This window comes from Etheostoma spectabile, chromosome 20, assembly GCF_008692095.1.
Source record: "Etheostoma spectabile isolate EspeVRDwgs_2016 chromosome 20, UIUC_Espe_1.0, whole genome shotgun sequence".
NCBI lineage: Eukaryota > Metazoa > Chordata > Actinopteri > Perciformes > Percidae > Etheostoma > Etheostoma spectabile.
In genome coordinates this window covers 16,737,485-16,752,457 of record NC_045752.1, presented here as the reverse complement: position 1 = coordinate 16,752,457, position 14,973 = coordinate 16,737,485, and the positions used below count along the sequence as shown (strand labels likewise).

At 39.7% G+C, this 14,973-nt stretch overlaps 1 protein-coding gene and 1 long non-coding RNA gene across 3 annotated transcripts in view; one reads left to right on the top strand and one right to left on the bottom strand.

The window, feature by feature from the left end:
- The window catches only part of alk (ALK receptor tyrosine kinase), a 397,773-nt gene that overhangs the window by 191,548 nt on the left and 191,252 nt on the right, over positions 1–14,973 (top strand). The window lies entirely within an intron of this gene.
- Positions 6,017–14,973, bottom strand: part of LOC116669885 (uncharacterized) — a 21,800-nt gene continuing 12,843 nt past the window's right edge. Inside the window, exon 3 of the long non-coding RNA XR_004326902.1 lies at positions 6,017–6,069. This is a non-coding gene — a long non-coding RNA (uncharacterized LOC116669885). The remainder of the gene's footprint in view (positions 6,070–14,973) is intronic.

The following is a 14,973-nucleotide window of genomic DNA, read 5'->3' as shown; positions in this document are numbered from 1 at the left end:
AAATAGTTCGGCATGCTCGGCAGCCGGAAAGGCATATACCCTGAAATAGGAAACAACATGCTCGTACTTTACAAACATCCTTGCTCCCGGGCTAGCAGACATGCACCTTTAACCCTCTGCTCTTGCGCTGTATACCCAATTCACCCCTGAGGTGTTTTTCCCCTCCCAGATGCATTCATAATGCGCCTACACTTTGACTCGCCTGGTGCTTGTGCCTTCAACTTTCCTGACCCCCCACATCTCACCACCATAATTCACTTTGATAATCCTGCCTGTGTGTTGAGAAGCAGACTTTCTGTTTCTTCACTTGCTCTCCATCTATTAGTGTCAATGCTCGATTCCTCTTTTCCTCAACACGCCACTCACTTGTCTGTCCCACCACCACCCATCAAAGCTCCCAGCACAATTAAGCGTGTAAAGCGAGGAAAGAAAGAAAAAATAAAAGGCAGATTGCCATCTTTGAAGTGGCAAAGCAACATTGGGCAGTAAACCCCTGAGTTGAAGATTGACAGGTGTGCAGCACTGCTGATGAGTGGCAAACATTTACTCATACCATCTCAGCGCATTTATCCTATGTTCATGCTTATCCTATGTGTGTAGAAGTTAGGCAAACCAGTACAGAATTTTGAATCTGGGATTGTCGGTTTGTCAACGCATTTATTTTAAAGTGCCATCCCATAATGAGTAAGTAGGGATTATTACTGCAGAGAGTACGGAGGGCAGCGGGAATGTACATTACATTACATGTACAATATTTTTGAAAAGCTCTCTTTACAGATGGCTTTATGAAAGGAGTTGTCTACAATTTCTTAACTTTTTTTCAGTTGAAAACAGCTTTCCAAACCTAGAAATAGGTTTCCTTTTTTTTAACAGACCATGCCCCCACAGTAGAACAGGCACGCACACACAACAACACCTCACACAACACCAACACACACACACACACACACAAACACACACCACACACACACACCACACACACACACCACACCACACACAAAACACACACACACACACACACACACCACACACCTAGAGTGTTTTAATTTGCCGACGGTGAACATTTGCTAACTGTAAACTATAGCAAAATTATACGTTTATACCTCTCCTCATCTGTTATATCACGTCAGCATCTGCTGCATTGAGAATGAAAGAATAAAAAACAATCCAATCCAGTTTTAGACTCATTGGTGTCGTGACAGTGGAAAAGGGCATACATCTAAACAAATATGCTGAGCCCACAAAACTCAGACTTTAGTAAGCCTCTTCCATAATGTTAGAGGTCTTCTTTTTTTTTGGTTTCTGAAGAACACGTGACATGGTGTTATTATTAAATATTCAGCGCTGGAAAAAATACCCGGGACCTTAATTAAGTCAAAGTAAAAACAATAATCTTAAATACTCCATTCACAGATAAAGTCCTGAGTTCATAGTGACTTGAGCAAAAGGTCATAAGTATTATCAACTAACATAGCTCTTGTAATGTAAACTCATTCTGCAGAATGGCTCTATTCACACGTGTTTTATTACAGAATATACATTATTCTGTCTTCATCACCAATGATTAGATGTCAGTTATTTTTTTGTGAAGTTTGTGTATGTGGAGCAATTTTAAGTACTTGTATACTACTGGTCACATGGTGTTGTATAGTTCTGCCATTTTCATCATACGGACTTGCTTTTGTTTGTAAAAGGAACCTTGTATATATATGTGTCAAATAAATGTAGTAGAGTGAAAATACAACATTTCCCTCCGAATGTAATAGATTATTAGACTTAGTAGCCTACATGGAAATGGGGGAAAACTTTGTATGTACTAAAATTTAACATCTGAGATTGTGACCAAATGCCTTAGGACACTTACATTTAATATCTTCTTTACACCAACTAATATAAAACGATTATTGATTAACCTGCAGGCATGTATAACTGTAAGTGTTACTACGTACTAAATGCCAGGCGCAAGATCTATAAATCATGCGATATGGCAAATGATGAAAGGGCACTTCAAAGACAAATCACAATGTATAATTAAATTGATACTTTATAGAACAAAAAGAAAAAAATTGAAAAATTCAATTCAAAATGTCTTTGCATCTCGCTTACAAGACTCAAGAAACAGCTGGGGATATAATTAAAAATAAAAACAGAGGAATTTTTGGATGGATTTTTTGGACATTTATATTTTCATCACTTTATACAGTTGTGGTATAACTTTTCGGATCATTTTCATTCACATTGATAAGATGTAATTTCGCCAAATCAAAGTTAAGGTGTGTGTGCTGTTTATCAAAATCAAATTTGACTAATATACTGTACATTGGTGGAGTTACACAGAGTTTTGGAACATAAAACTGACAAAGCCAGGGTTCCCCATTTTAAACCATTAGGCCTGTTTGCTGAAAAATCTGTGTATTCCATAAGAACCACCAGATTTCCAACTTGAATCCACAGATATTACATACCTTCGCCTGTTAAAGTGGGAACAGTGATGCATTTCGGTTTGTGGCAGGAGAAGAAAAGTTATGTTAGTCTAAGAAACAAAGTCCCACAAAAACCTTCAACATGGTAAGAAACAACTACACCAGATGATTAAGGGCAGGCCTCTCTGCTGCATAGATGTTTTTCATCTTTTTGGGATGTTTCACTGCAAAATCAATCATTTCATGCAGACCTTTAACTTGAGCTAACTGCAGAAACCAGACACTGACTTCATCATATTGGAATAATTGTGTGCATATTGAATTGCAAAATTAATACAAATTGGAAAAGCTAACTGAATTACACTATTCCATAATTGATAAGATAAAGGTATACAATTTGTAACGTTGTGAAGTTACAGATACACAGACAGTGACAATGTGGTTATAGAATTGTAGCAACAGTTTTACTGTCGTCAAAAGCAATAACTATAAAGGTTCACGGGTTAGGGTACGCAAATATGGCATTTTTATTGTGAACATTTGACTACAGCGCCCTCTCTGATATCTTTCTTTTCTCTCTTCCTCTACACTAGGTCATTTCAGTATTCCTGTCCTTCACACAAGCATTGCATTTATTACATCTCACATGTGGTATAGGTGAGTGTGGTGTGTGTGGTGTTTGTGTGTGTGTGTGTGTGTGTGTGTGTGTGTTGTGTGTTTGTGTGTGTGTGTGTGTGTGGTTTGGTGTGTAGAGGGAGTAACCGGTTAGAGCTATGGGGAGGCTACCCATCTTTATCAAACCTATTGACCTATACCATTAGGTTTATATTGCTAGCTATGTCGAGTTCATAAAATTAGGACCGGGGCCACGCGGCTGAGCTAGCACAGACGCTAAGGCTCCCACCCACAAGCAATGTGATGAGATTACATGGTACGCTAAAGACTGACAGGCGTGCATCAGTTCACATCAGGATACCAACTGTGAGAGAAACCATATAAACCCTCCTGGGGTTACTGGTGTGGTGTGTCTGTGTGTGTTGTGTATATGTGTGTGTGTACGTGCTTGTTGCGTGCGTGGCGTGCAAGTAACAACGAGAGAGAGACAAGGGTCTGGCTGATGGTTGAGCGGGTCAGGCAACTGTGTGTGTTCACTGAAAACCAATCAACCGTCAACTTGATGCACTTTTGCATGGAAGGCCAGATTTCCACGTCCACTGTCCAATCCCTTAAGGGCCAAGCCAATATACTCGCATATCATGTTACTGATGACGATGATAGGTCAAATTGAGTGTTAACAGTTCCAGCAACAAACGGCGACCTGCCTCGAACACTGATTACAGCTACAGCAGCTGGGAACTTGTTCTGAGGATGCAGACGCTTGGATTGAGCTCCGTGTTCAGGCCAGTTCTGTCATTCTGGACAAGTGACCTGTAACAAGCAATGCACAATTAGTAGTTTGTCGGGGCCAGGAAAAAAAACTGCTGCTGGCTAAGGCCAAGAAGGGCTCCCTGTTTGACAGCTGATGTGTGAATCTTCTCTAACATCAGCAGACTAAAAAAAGACCACACAGCTTCCAGGATATTATACTTATTTTGTTTGATTTAGTTTTGTTTATCCACAAAGAAGATATAAATACAATGGAGAGAAACAAGTATTTCACTGCATGAGAGAAAGGAAGCCGGGAATGCCCTATTTCAGAGTCTTCTTCTATTAAAATAAAAATAATAAAACAACATAACATACAAACCAATAATGGAAAATATAACACAAAATATTATTAAAAAAAAAAAAGGAACTCACATCTACATTATATCTACCTATATTTTTAACTTTATAAAACACTTCATAGGACCTCCCCAACTAGAGTGACAGCTCATCCATCCTTTCCTTCAACAGCAAGCACTGTGAATGTAAGTCATATGGATTATTTGCTGTATGTGTCAAATTTTCTGTCATGTAGTTCATATTAATTATTGCCCGCATGCCGGATTATTCAAACCCCTGTACATTTAAATGGATTAAAACAAGTGTAAATAAACAGTGGTGGTGTTCATTACAATCAGCTGTGCAACTGTACATGCTTGGAATATTGCACACCAATCCTTTAACTGAAAGCATACTGGTGGGGCTGTGGTGAAATTTCCATCCCCTACAAAGGGACTTTGCCCAAGACTGAATCTTATTATAATCTTGCTGTGTAAATCCCTGAAAGATCCCTGGGATTTGCTCTTTAAAATCGGAAGCAGCAGCCAGAACATTTATTCTACCCTCAATAAACTCCTTCATTTGGACTGCCTCCAGAACCAGAAGGAGAGAGCAAGAGATTTTAAACCTGACCACCCAGTCCACAACCTGCCACATCACACACACACCAAGGGATTTAGACTGATAACTAGGGATGGCGATAAAGCCTAAAATCCATATTTGCGATAAACACTGCAGCCTCTTGCAATACGATCTATATCATGATATATAATTATAATAATACCATTTCAGAACAGTTAGATACCGGAAGGAAAGCAAACTGCAAAATTAAAGAAATTTAAAGGGAGAAACACCATAGTATGTAGTTTTGAGAACATTTATGTTACAAACCTTTCATCATACAACATAATGTTGCAGACAAATAAATTCAAGTACACTAGTTGCAGATACTTTAACAAAGAAAAAGCTTAAAGTATTTTTTTCCTTTCGTGCAAACCATGCTAAAGGCACTACACGTGTGCCTAGTTGAAGTCCATTCAAATGAAACATAAGGGCAAAATGAAAGCACAATAAAACATTTGAATTAACAAGATACTTGCAGTTTAAGGCGCAGACAGTATACGTTGGGCTGGACAAGATATCGACATTATATCGACATCAATTTTATGAGATATATAGATATTGTCTTAATTTTGGATAGCGTGATTGACATAGTGGTGTTCTTTTTCTGGTTTTAAAAGCTGCATTACGGTAAAGTGATTCATTTTCTGAACTTACCAGACTTGTTTAACTTTCTATTATTTGTCTTTACCCAACTTGATTTTATATATACCCACATTACTGATGCACATTATTTTATCTAAACTCTCATTGTGTAAATATTTTGTGGACAGCACCATAGTCAACCCAACAATATCAACCGCAGTATTGACATTGATGTATATTTGGTCAAAATATCATGATATTTGATTTTCTACATATCACCCCAGCCATAAGTATACATCACACTAAAGAAAGTGTTCAAGTATAAAAGTTTCTTTACAGTAGTGCCATGCCATAGGCTGTATGTTCAGCGGGGAAGTCAACATCTGCAAACACAGCTGCAAAGATTCCAGTCATCCGTTATATAGTGAATGATCAGCTGATGAGAGGCTCGTGGTACGTCTCGACCTCAGCTCCGTTGTAGCGACTTAAATTAAAAAAACATGACCAATAAATAGATATTGCCCGGTCTTTTTAACCAGCTCCTCCGTTTTGCTTTCAAACCATGTTTAACCTCAAGTGACGATGATGCGTTTGCAGCCGGTTGCAGCTCGTGGCTCTAAATGTCGCGTAGATTCGTCATCAACATGCTTATCCCAACAGCGCAATATAATAATTCTCTATCCTAGGCCAATTTTGTATATTTATATTGCATATTGTTTCTATCGCCCATTACTATCTGATAACAGTTTAATTGTGGGTTTATCTCATGCTTAATCACTGGACAGGGATACTGTAACATCCTGCACGGGAATGCACGGGACTTTTTATAACACAAGCTAAAATGAATGGGACCTTGCACCCAGACAAATGGCCTCAGACTTCCCCGTCCGTCAAAAGAAAAAGGGTTGTGAAGAGGAGTGTTTTCCTGCCTGAGCTCCAAGCAATAACCTGACGCGCCAGATGTTTCTACACAACACATCTGAGAAGCTGTTATGGGAAGTGTTGGAAAAGGGCAGGCACTTAAAAAAATACCTGGCAGTGGTTGGATGAGCCAACCTGTCTATCACAACTCTTGCCGAAGCCAGTTGAGAAATGAGAGAACACATCTTTTCCATAGAGAAAAGCTTTCAGTGCTTTTTATTTGCTCTTCTTTTAATAAAGAATATTTTCCAGTCCATTACTTGAAGCCTAGTCTCGCGCTGCCAGACCTATCTCCAAACCGTGAGTAAGGTCTAACTATACTACTGATACATTCTTTGAAAGGAGAAAAAAACTCTCTGGGTTGTTTGCATTTCTTAAAACTAATCACCACTCATTAGGCGGTGCTTAGTTCTGGACACAGCGACAAAGGCTTAGCAAATATATCTCAGGAAGAACCTGTTTGGTTGGAACATTTGCAACCCCACAAAAGAAACACCCTACAGGATTACATCATTAACTGTTCACACAACACAGTAATGTGTGCTATTTAATAAGCTGACACATGGTTAACACAATAGGCTTTTACCAGTTTATCGCCGCATGCACTTTATCCACACAATCCTGCCAATCGTCCCAAAACTTGGATAACGGGATAATTAATGCAGTATCATTTTCTTTGAAATCTTTACAATCAATTACTAAGGAACCAGAGAGCCTGCCTTATTGCACAAAATCCAATTTTCTTTTCTTCAAACTAGCCATTTTCTGCAGGAGATTGGTTGCTCAAAGCTTGTTGTTGTTTTCCATAGCAAAAGGACTTTGAGAATGGCAACACCAAAGAGCGGAAAGAGAGGGGCAAAATATCCTAGAAATATACTTTCTGTTGATCCAGAACAATTTGAAGCCTGACAAGATGGATTTTTGTGTGATGTATCAAAGGACATCACTAAAAAGAACTGTGACTGACTAAACTGGTTGCATTTATGTGTGATTTTTCAAAACAGTAAGAACCATTATTGTTAGTCTGAAGAAGAAGACTCTGACACTTTGACAGCACTCATGTCCCACCTAACTCCGTATGTTTTGACAGGCTGTGCTTTCAGTTATAAGACGGGAGATCGAAAAGCTTTTGTTTGCAAAGACCTCATTAACTCAGTACCCTTCGACAACAGATGTTTGTTAAAGTATTAGTTTTCTTCCAGCCAATCTGAAGACTGACTGAAATCCTTAAAATTATGTGCCACTGTCTCTTCATCCTGTCAGTTGATGTCTGTTTGATTCGGTTAAAATCAAACAAAAGCAACCCATTCAGCCTCCTCAAAGAACAACTGCACACCAATTTATTTCCCCGCATCACTCTGAACTATTATAGCTAACTGTGGAGCTGTGCTGCTTTCTTTCCCCACAAAATACACGCAGTTTGGCTGTCCTATCCAACCCCTTTTCTTAAATCTATTTGTTTTCCGCCTCATAATTTTCCTCATTGTCTGAAATCGACTTCCTGGACGGGGAAATTCCCCCCAGAGAACTAAGTCACATGCATTTTACACTAAGGAAGGGCAGACAGACGTCATCAAGGCCACCACACATCAATCTTCCTTGTATTCCTCTCCATCAACAAAACTTAGTTATTCTCATTTCCTCTCTATATTTACTCCTCTCCCTCCATACACATACAGTACAGTATGTCATCTTCGCAAAGGATTCTGGGTAATCTAAATGAAGCTCCTCTGCACTGCTATGACTTTGAGAAAGTTTCCCTATATGACTGAAGTAACATATTGAGCAACGTAGATGGTTCGACAAACGAATTAGAACTTGGGATTCAGCTTGGATAATGTTGTTTTGTCAGGTTAGCGCTTGTTTTGGGAATAACACTGCAGAATAACCCCCCTTATGTTTAACCGGGGTTTAGACCCGCAGACAGGTGTGAGCTGGTCAATATAGCTTGTAACAGGTGGACTTCTTCTCGCTATTGGAGAACAAAAGTTGAAGAGAACTGAGTTACTGGTGATGTAGACGAGGCTTATCAAATGCCAGGCCACAATTTTCTGTCATCTCCTCTGTCGTATCAGAGACGATCTCTTTCATCTCCATTTCTTCTCTGCTCCCCATCTGGTCTAGCTGGTCGTCTGAAGCCAACTCATATCTTTGCTTTTCCTTGAATACTCTCTCCCCACTTCCCCCTAAATCCTTCTTCCAGACTTTTATCTCACTCAGTCTTTACAGCGTCTCTCTTATTTTAATATTTGTATTATCTTTTAGCATTCGCGCTTCTCTCCACCTCCTTGGTGGTGCCCTTTCCTGATCCATAATTTCCCATCATCATCATCATGCTGGCAGTGCTATCATGATAATGATATATATATATTTTTTATAATTAAAAAAATCGACATTGAAAATAAACGTTTTTTGGCTGAGTCGGCTCCCTTGCACTGTGGTATTTCCTCTGGGGAATATGGAGTCTTAGAGGACGAGGATATAGAGATGGGACTACAATGAGAAAAATCTTATTGATTTCATAGCATGGACAAGCTCCAGACTAACTTTTTTATTTATGGTGCACCAGCACAAAATGTAGGTGCACCCAAATTTTTCCTTGTGTTGCTATTAACGCAACAATATCAAGGTCACCTTTTTTTGTATATATATTATGTAAATGATTTTGAACAAGATAAGTGTAGGTAAATACTATTTTATTTGAAGACACAATTACACTGTAGATAAAAAAATATAATAATAAAAAAAAATAGTGCTTTACTGAGCTGCCAAACTAAAACTTTAAGCAATAAAAAGTGCTACTTTTAAAAGTGCGTCTCTGAACTGAGACCTACATTTTGGTGGCTCAAAGTCTTAAAGCGGGTCCCCTCTTGCACCTGTAATTTGGCCTTCTTCCCCTTTGGCCTTGGCTAAACCCGCTTGCCACACTCCCTAGCATCACAATCACTCCTCAAACTGCACCCCCTCCCACAACTGATTCTTATCAGATCCTCTACTAGCCCATGACTAAAAATCCAGGAAGTTCCCAGCTGAACTTCCTCCTCCCAAGAGATCCGCACCTCTGAGTCCCCTCACTATCTTGCAGTCCCGCCTCAAGACCCTCTCTTCACCTCTGCCTATGCTAGCCCCACGTCCCCTCCCTTTTCACTTGAGCCTGAATTTTATATTCTTTTAGGTTGTGCATTGTTTTTTATTATCTACCTCCCTGCAAAGCGATTCTGAGTTTGCGGAAAACGCTATATAAATTCAATGTACTATTATTAAATGAAAATATATGTATTTATATACAGTATATATATACATATCACATACAGTATTACCACTCACACTAAAGGATTATTAGGAACACCTGTTCATTCTCATTATGCAATTATATAATCAACCAATCACATGGCAGTTGCTTCAATGCATTTAGGGTGTGGTCCTGGCTAAGACAATCTCCTGAAACCAACTGAATGTCAGAATGGGAAAGAAAGGTGATTTAAGAAATTTTGAGCGTGGCATGGTTGTTGGTGCCAGACGGCCGGTCTGAGTATTTCACAATCTGCTCAGTTTACTGGGATTTCACGCACAACCATTTCTAGGGTTTACAAAGAATGGTGTGAAAAGGGAAAAACCCAGAATGCGGCAGTCCTGGGGGCAAAATGCCTTGTGGATGCTAGAGGTCAGAGGAGAATGGGCCGACTGATTCAAGCTGATGAAGAGCAACTTGACTGAAATAACCACTCTGTTACAACCGAGGTATGCAGCAAAGCTTTGTGAAGCCACAACACCACAACCTTGAGGCGGATGGGCTACACCAGCAGAAACCCCACCGGGTACCACATCATCCAACTACAAATAGTAAAAAGAGGCTACAATTTGCAAGAGCTCACCAAAATGTGGACAGTTGAAGACTGGAAAAAATGTTGCCTGGTCTGATGAGTCTCGATTTCTGTTGAGACATTCAGATGGTAGAAGTCGAATTTGGCGTAAACGAAATGAGACATGCCTTGTTACCACTGTTCATTTTCCAGTCTTCAACTGTCCAATTTTGGTGAGCTCTTGCAAATTGTAGCCTCTTTTTTACTATTTGTAGTGGAGATGATTGGTACCCGGTGGGGTCTTCTGCTGGTGTAGCCCATCCGCCTCAGGTTTTTCGTGTTGTGCTTCACAAATGCTTTGCTGCATACCTCGGTTGTAACGAGTGGTTATTTCAGTCAAGTTGCTCTTCTATCAGCTTGAATCAGTCGGCCCATTCTCCTCTGACCTCTAGCATCAACAAGCATTTTTGCCCCCAGGACTGCCGCATTCTGGATGTTTTTCCCTTTTCACACCATTCTTGTAAACCCTAGAAATGGTTTGTGCTTGAAAATCCCAGTAACTGAGCAGATTGTGAAATACTCAGACCGGCCCGTCTGGCACCAACAACCATGCCACGCTCAAAATTTCTTAAATCACCTTTCTTTCCCATTCTGACATTCAGTTTGGTTCAGGAGATTGTCTTAGCCAGGACCACACCCCTAAATGCATTGAAGCAACTGCCATGTGATTGGTTGATTATATAATTGCATTAATGAGAAATTGAACAGGTGTTCCTAATAATCCTTTAGGTGAGTGTATATACTGTATGTGTATATGTATATATATACTGTATATAAATACATATATTTTTCATTAATAATAGTACATTGAATTTATATAGCGTTTTCCGCAAACTCAGAATCGCTTTGCAGGGCAGGTAGATAATAAAAACAATGCACAACTAAAAGAATAATAATAATTCAGGCTCAAGTGAAAAGGGAGGGGACGTGGGGCTACGCATAGGCAGAGGTGAAGAGATGGGTCTTGAGGCGGGACTGCAAGATAGTGAGGGACTCAGAGGTGCGGATCTCTTGGGGGAGGAAGTTCCAGTCTGGGAACTTCCTGGATTTTTAGTCATGGGCTAGTAGAGGATCTGATAAGAATCAGTGTGTGGGAGGGGGTGCAGTTTGGATGATTTGATGCTAGGGAGTGTGGCAAGCGGGTTTAGCCAAGGCCAAAGGGGAAGAAGGCCAAATTACAGGTGCAAGAGGGGACCCGCTTTAAGACTTTGAGCCACAAAATGTTAGGTCTCAGTTCAGAGACGCACTTTTAAACAGTAGCACTTTTTATTTTGCTTAAATGTTTTAGTTTGGCAGCTCAGTAAAGCACTATTTTTTTTTATTATTATATTTTTTTATCTACAGTGTAATTGTGCTTCAAATAAAATAGTATTTACCTACACTTTATTCTTGTTTCAAAAATCATTTACATAATATATATACAAAAAAAGGTGACCTTGATATTGTTGCGTTAATAGCAACACAAGGAAAAATTTGGGTGCACCTACATTTTGTGCTGGTGCACCTAAATAAAAAAGTTAGTCTGGAGCTCTGTCCATGCTATGAAATCAAATAATGATTTTTTCTCATTGTAGTCCCATCTCTATATCCTCGTCCCTCTAAGACTCCATATTCCCCCAGAGGAAATACCATCAGTGCCAAGGGAGCCGACTCAGCCCAAAAAACGTTTATTTTTCAATGTTCGATTTTTTTAATTATAAAAAAATATATATATATCATTATTCATGATAGCACTGCCAGCATGATGATGATGATGGGAAATTATGGATCAGGAAAGGGCACCACCAAGGAGGTGGAGAAGCGCGAATGCTAAAAAGATAATACAAATATTAAAATAAGAGAGACGCTGTAAAAGACTGAGTGAGATAAAAGTCTGGAAGAAGGATTAGGGGGAGTGGGGAGAGTATTCAAGGAAAAGCAAAGATATGAGTTGGCTTCAGACGACCAGCTAGACCAGATGGGGAGCAGAGAAGAAATGGAGATGAAAGAGATCGTCTCTGATACCGACAGAGGAGATGACAGAAAATTGTGCCTGGCATTTGATAAGCCTCGTCTACATCCCCAGTAACTCAGTTCTGTCTTCAACTTTCTGTTCCTCCAATAGCGAGAAGAAGTCCACCTGTTACAAGCTTATTGACCAGCTTCACACCTGTCTTGCGGGTCTAAACCCGGTTAAACATAAGGGGGTTTATTCTGCAGTGTTATTCCCAAAACAAGCTGCTAACCTGACAAAACAACATTATCCCAAGCTGAATCCCAAGTTCTAATTCGTTTGCTTCGAACCATCTACGTTTGCTCAATATGTTACTTCAGTCATCATAGGGAAACATTTCTCTCAAAGTCATTAGCAGTGCAGAGGAGCTTCATTTAGATTACCCAGAATCCTTTGCGAAGATGACATACTGTACTGTATGTGTATGGAGGAGAGGAGTAAATATAGAGAGGAAATGTAGATAACTAAGTTTTGTTGATGGAGAGGAATACTAAGAAAGATTGATGGTGGTGGCCTTGATGACGTCTTTCTGCCCTTCCTTAGTGTAAAATGATGTGACTTACTGTTCTCTGGGTGGAATTTCCCCGTCCAGGAAGTCGATTTCAGACACTGAGGAAAATTTATGAGGCGGAAAACAAATAGATTTAAGACCAAGGGGTTGGATAGGACAGCCAAACTGCGTGTATTTTGTTGGGGAAAGAAAGCAGCACCAGCTCCACAGTTAGCTATAATAGTTCAGAGTGATGCGGGAAATAAATTGGTGTGCAGTTGTTCTTTGAGGAGGCTGAATAGGAGTGCTTTTGTTTGCATTTTAACCGAATCAAACAGACATCAACTGACAGAGAGATGAAGAGACAGTGGCACATAATTTAAGGATTTCAGTCAGTCTTCAGATTGGCTGGAAGAACTAATACTTTACAAACATCTGTGTCGAAGGTTACTGAGTTAATGAGGTCTTTGCAAACAAAAGCTTTTCGATCTCCCGTCTTATAACTGAAAGCACAGCCTGTCAAACATACGGAGTTAGTGGACATGAGTGCTGTCAAAGTGTCAGTCGTTCTTCTCTTCAGACTAACAATAATGGTTCTTACTCTGTTTTGAAAAATCACACATAAATGCAACCAGTTTAGTCAGTCACAGTTCTTTTTCAGTTGATGTCCTTTGATTACATCACACAAAAATCCATCTTGTCAGGCTTCAAATTGTCTGGATCAACAGAAGTATATTTCTAGGATATTTTGCCCCTCTCTTTCCGCTCTTTGTGTGTTGCCATTCTCAAAGTCCCTTTTGCTATGGAAAACAACAACAAGCTTTGAGCAACCAATCTCCATGCAGAAAATGGCTAGTTTTGAAGAAAATTTGGATTTTGCAATAAGGCAGGCTCTCTTGGTTCCTTAGGTAATTGATTGTAAAGATTTTCAAAGAAAATGATACTGCATTAATTATCCACGTTATCCAAGTTTTGGGACTGATTGGCAGGATTGTTGTGGATAAAGTGCATGCGGCGATACACTGGTAAAAGCATATTGTGTTTAACCATGTGTCCAGCTTATTTAAATAGCACACATTACTGTGTTGTGTGAACAGTTAAATTGATGTAATCCTGTATGTGGTGTTTTCTTTTGTGGGGTGCAAATGTTCCACCAAAACAGGTTCCTTCCTGAGACTATTTTGCTAAGCCTTTGTCGCTGTGTCCAGAACTAAGCACCGCCTAAGATGATGGTGATTAGTTTAAAGAAATGCAAACAACCCAGAGAGTTTTTTTCTCCTTTCAAAGAATGTATCAGTAGTATAGTTAGACCTTACTCCACGGTTTGGAGATAGGTCTGGCAGCGCGAGACTAGGCTTCAAGTAATGGACTGGAAAATATTTCTTTATTAAAAGAAGAGCAAATAAAAGCACTGAAAGCTTTTCTCTATGGAAAAGATGTGTTCTCTCATTTCTCAACTGGCTTCGGCAAGAGTTTGATAGACAGGTGGCTCATCCAACCACCTGCCAGGTATTTTTTTTAAGTGCCTGCCCTTTTCCAAACACTTTCCAATAACAGCTTCTCAGATGGTGTTGTGTAGAAACCATCTGGCGCGTCAGGTTATTGATTGGTAGCTCAGGCAGGAAAACACTCCTCTTCACAACCCTTTTCTTTTGCCAGGACGGGGAAGTCTGAGGCCATTTGTCTGGGTGCAAGGTCCCATTCATTTTAGCTTGTGTTATAAAAAGTCCATGTGCATTTCCCGTCAGGATGTATACAGTATCCCTGTCCAGTGATTAAGCATGAATAAACCCACAATTAAACTGTTATCAGTAGTAATGGGCGATAGAAACAATATGCAATATAAATTATACAAAATTGGCCTAGGATAGAGAATTTATTTATATTGCGCTGTTGCGATAATGCATGTTGATGACCGAATCTACCGCGACATTTAGAGCCACGAGCTGCAACCGGCTGCAACGCATCATCGTCACCTTGAGTAAACATGGTTGAAAGCAAAACGGAGGAGCTGGTGAAAAAGACCGGTGCAATATCTATTATTTGGTCATGTTTTTTTAATTTAAGTCGCTACAACGGAGCTGAGGTCGAGCCGTACCACCGAGCCTCTCATCAGCCTGATCATTCACTATATAACGGATGACTGGAATCTTTGCAGCTGTGTTTGCAGATGTTGTACTTCCCCGCTGAACATACAGCCTATGGCATGGCACTACTGTAAAGAAACTTTTATACTTGAAACATTTTCTTTAGTTGATGTATACTTATGGCTGGGTGATATGTAGAAAATCAAATATCATGATATTTTTGACCAAATATACATCAATGTCAATACTGCGGTGATATTGTTGGGTTGACTATTGGTGCTTTCAC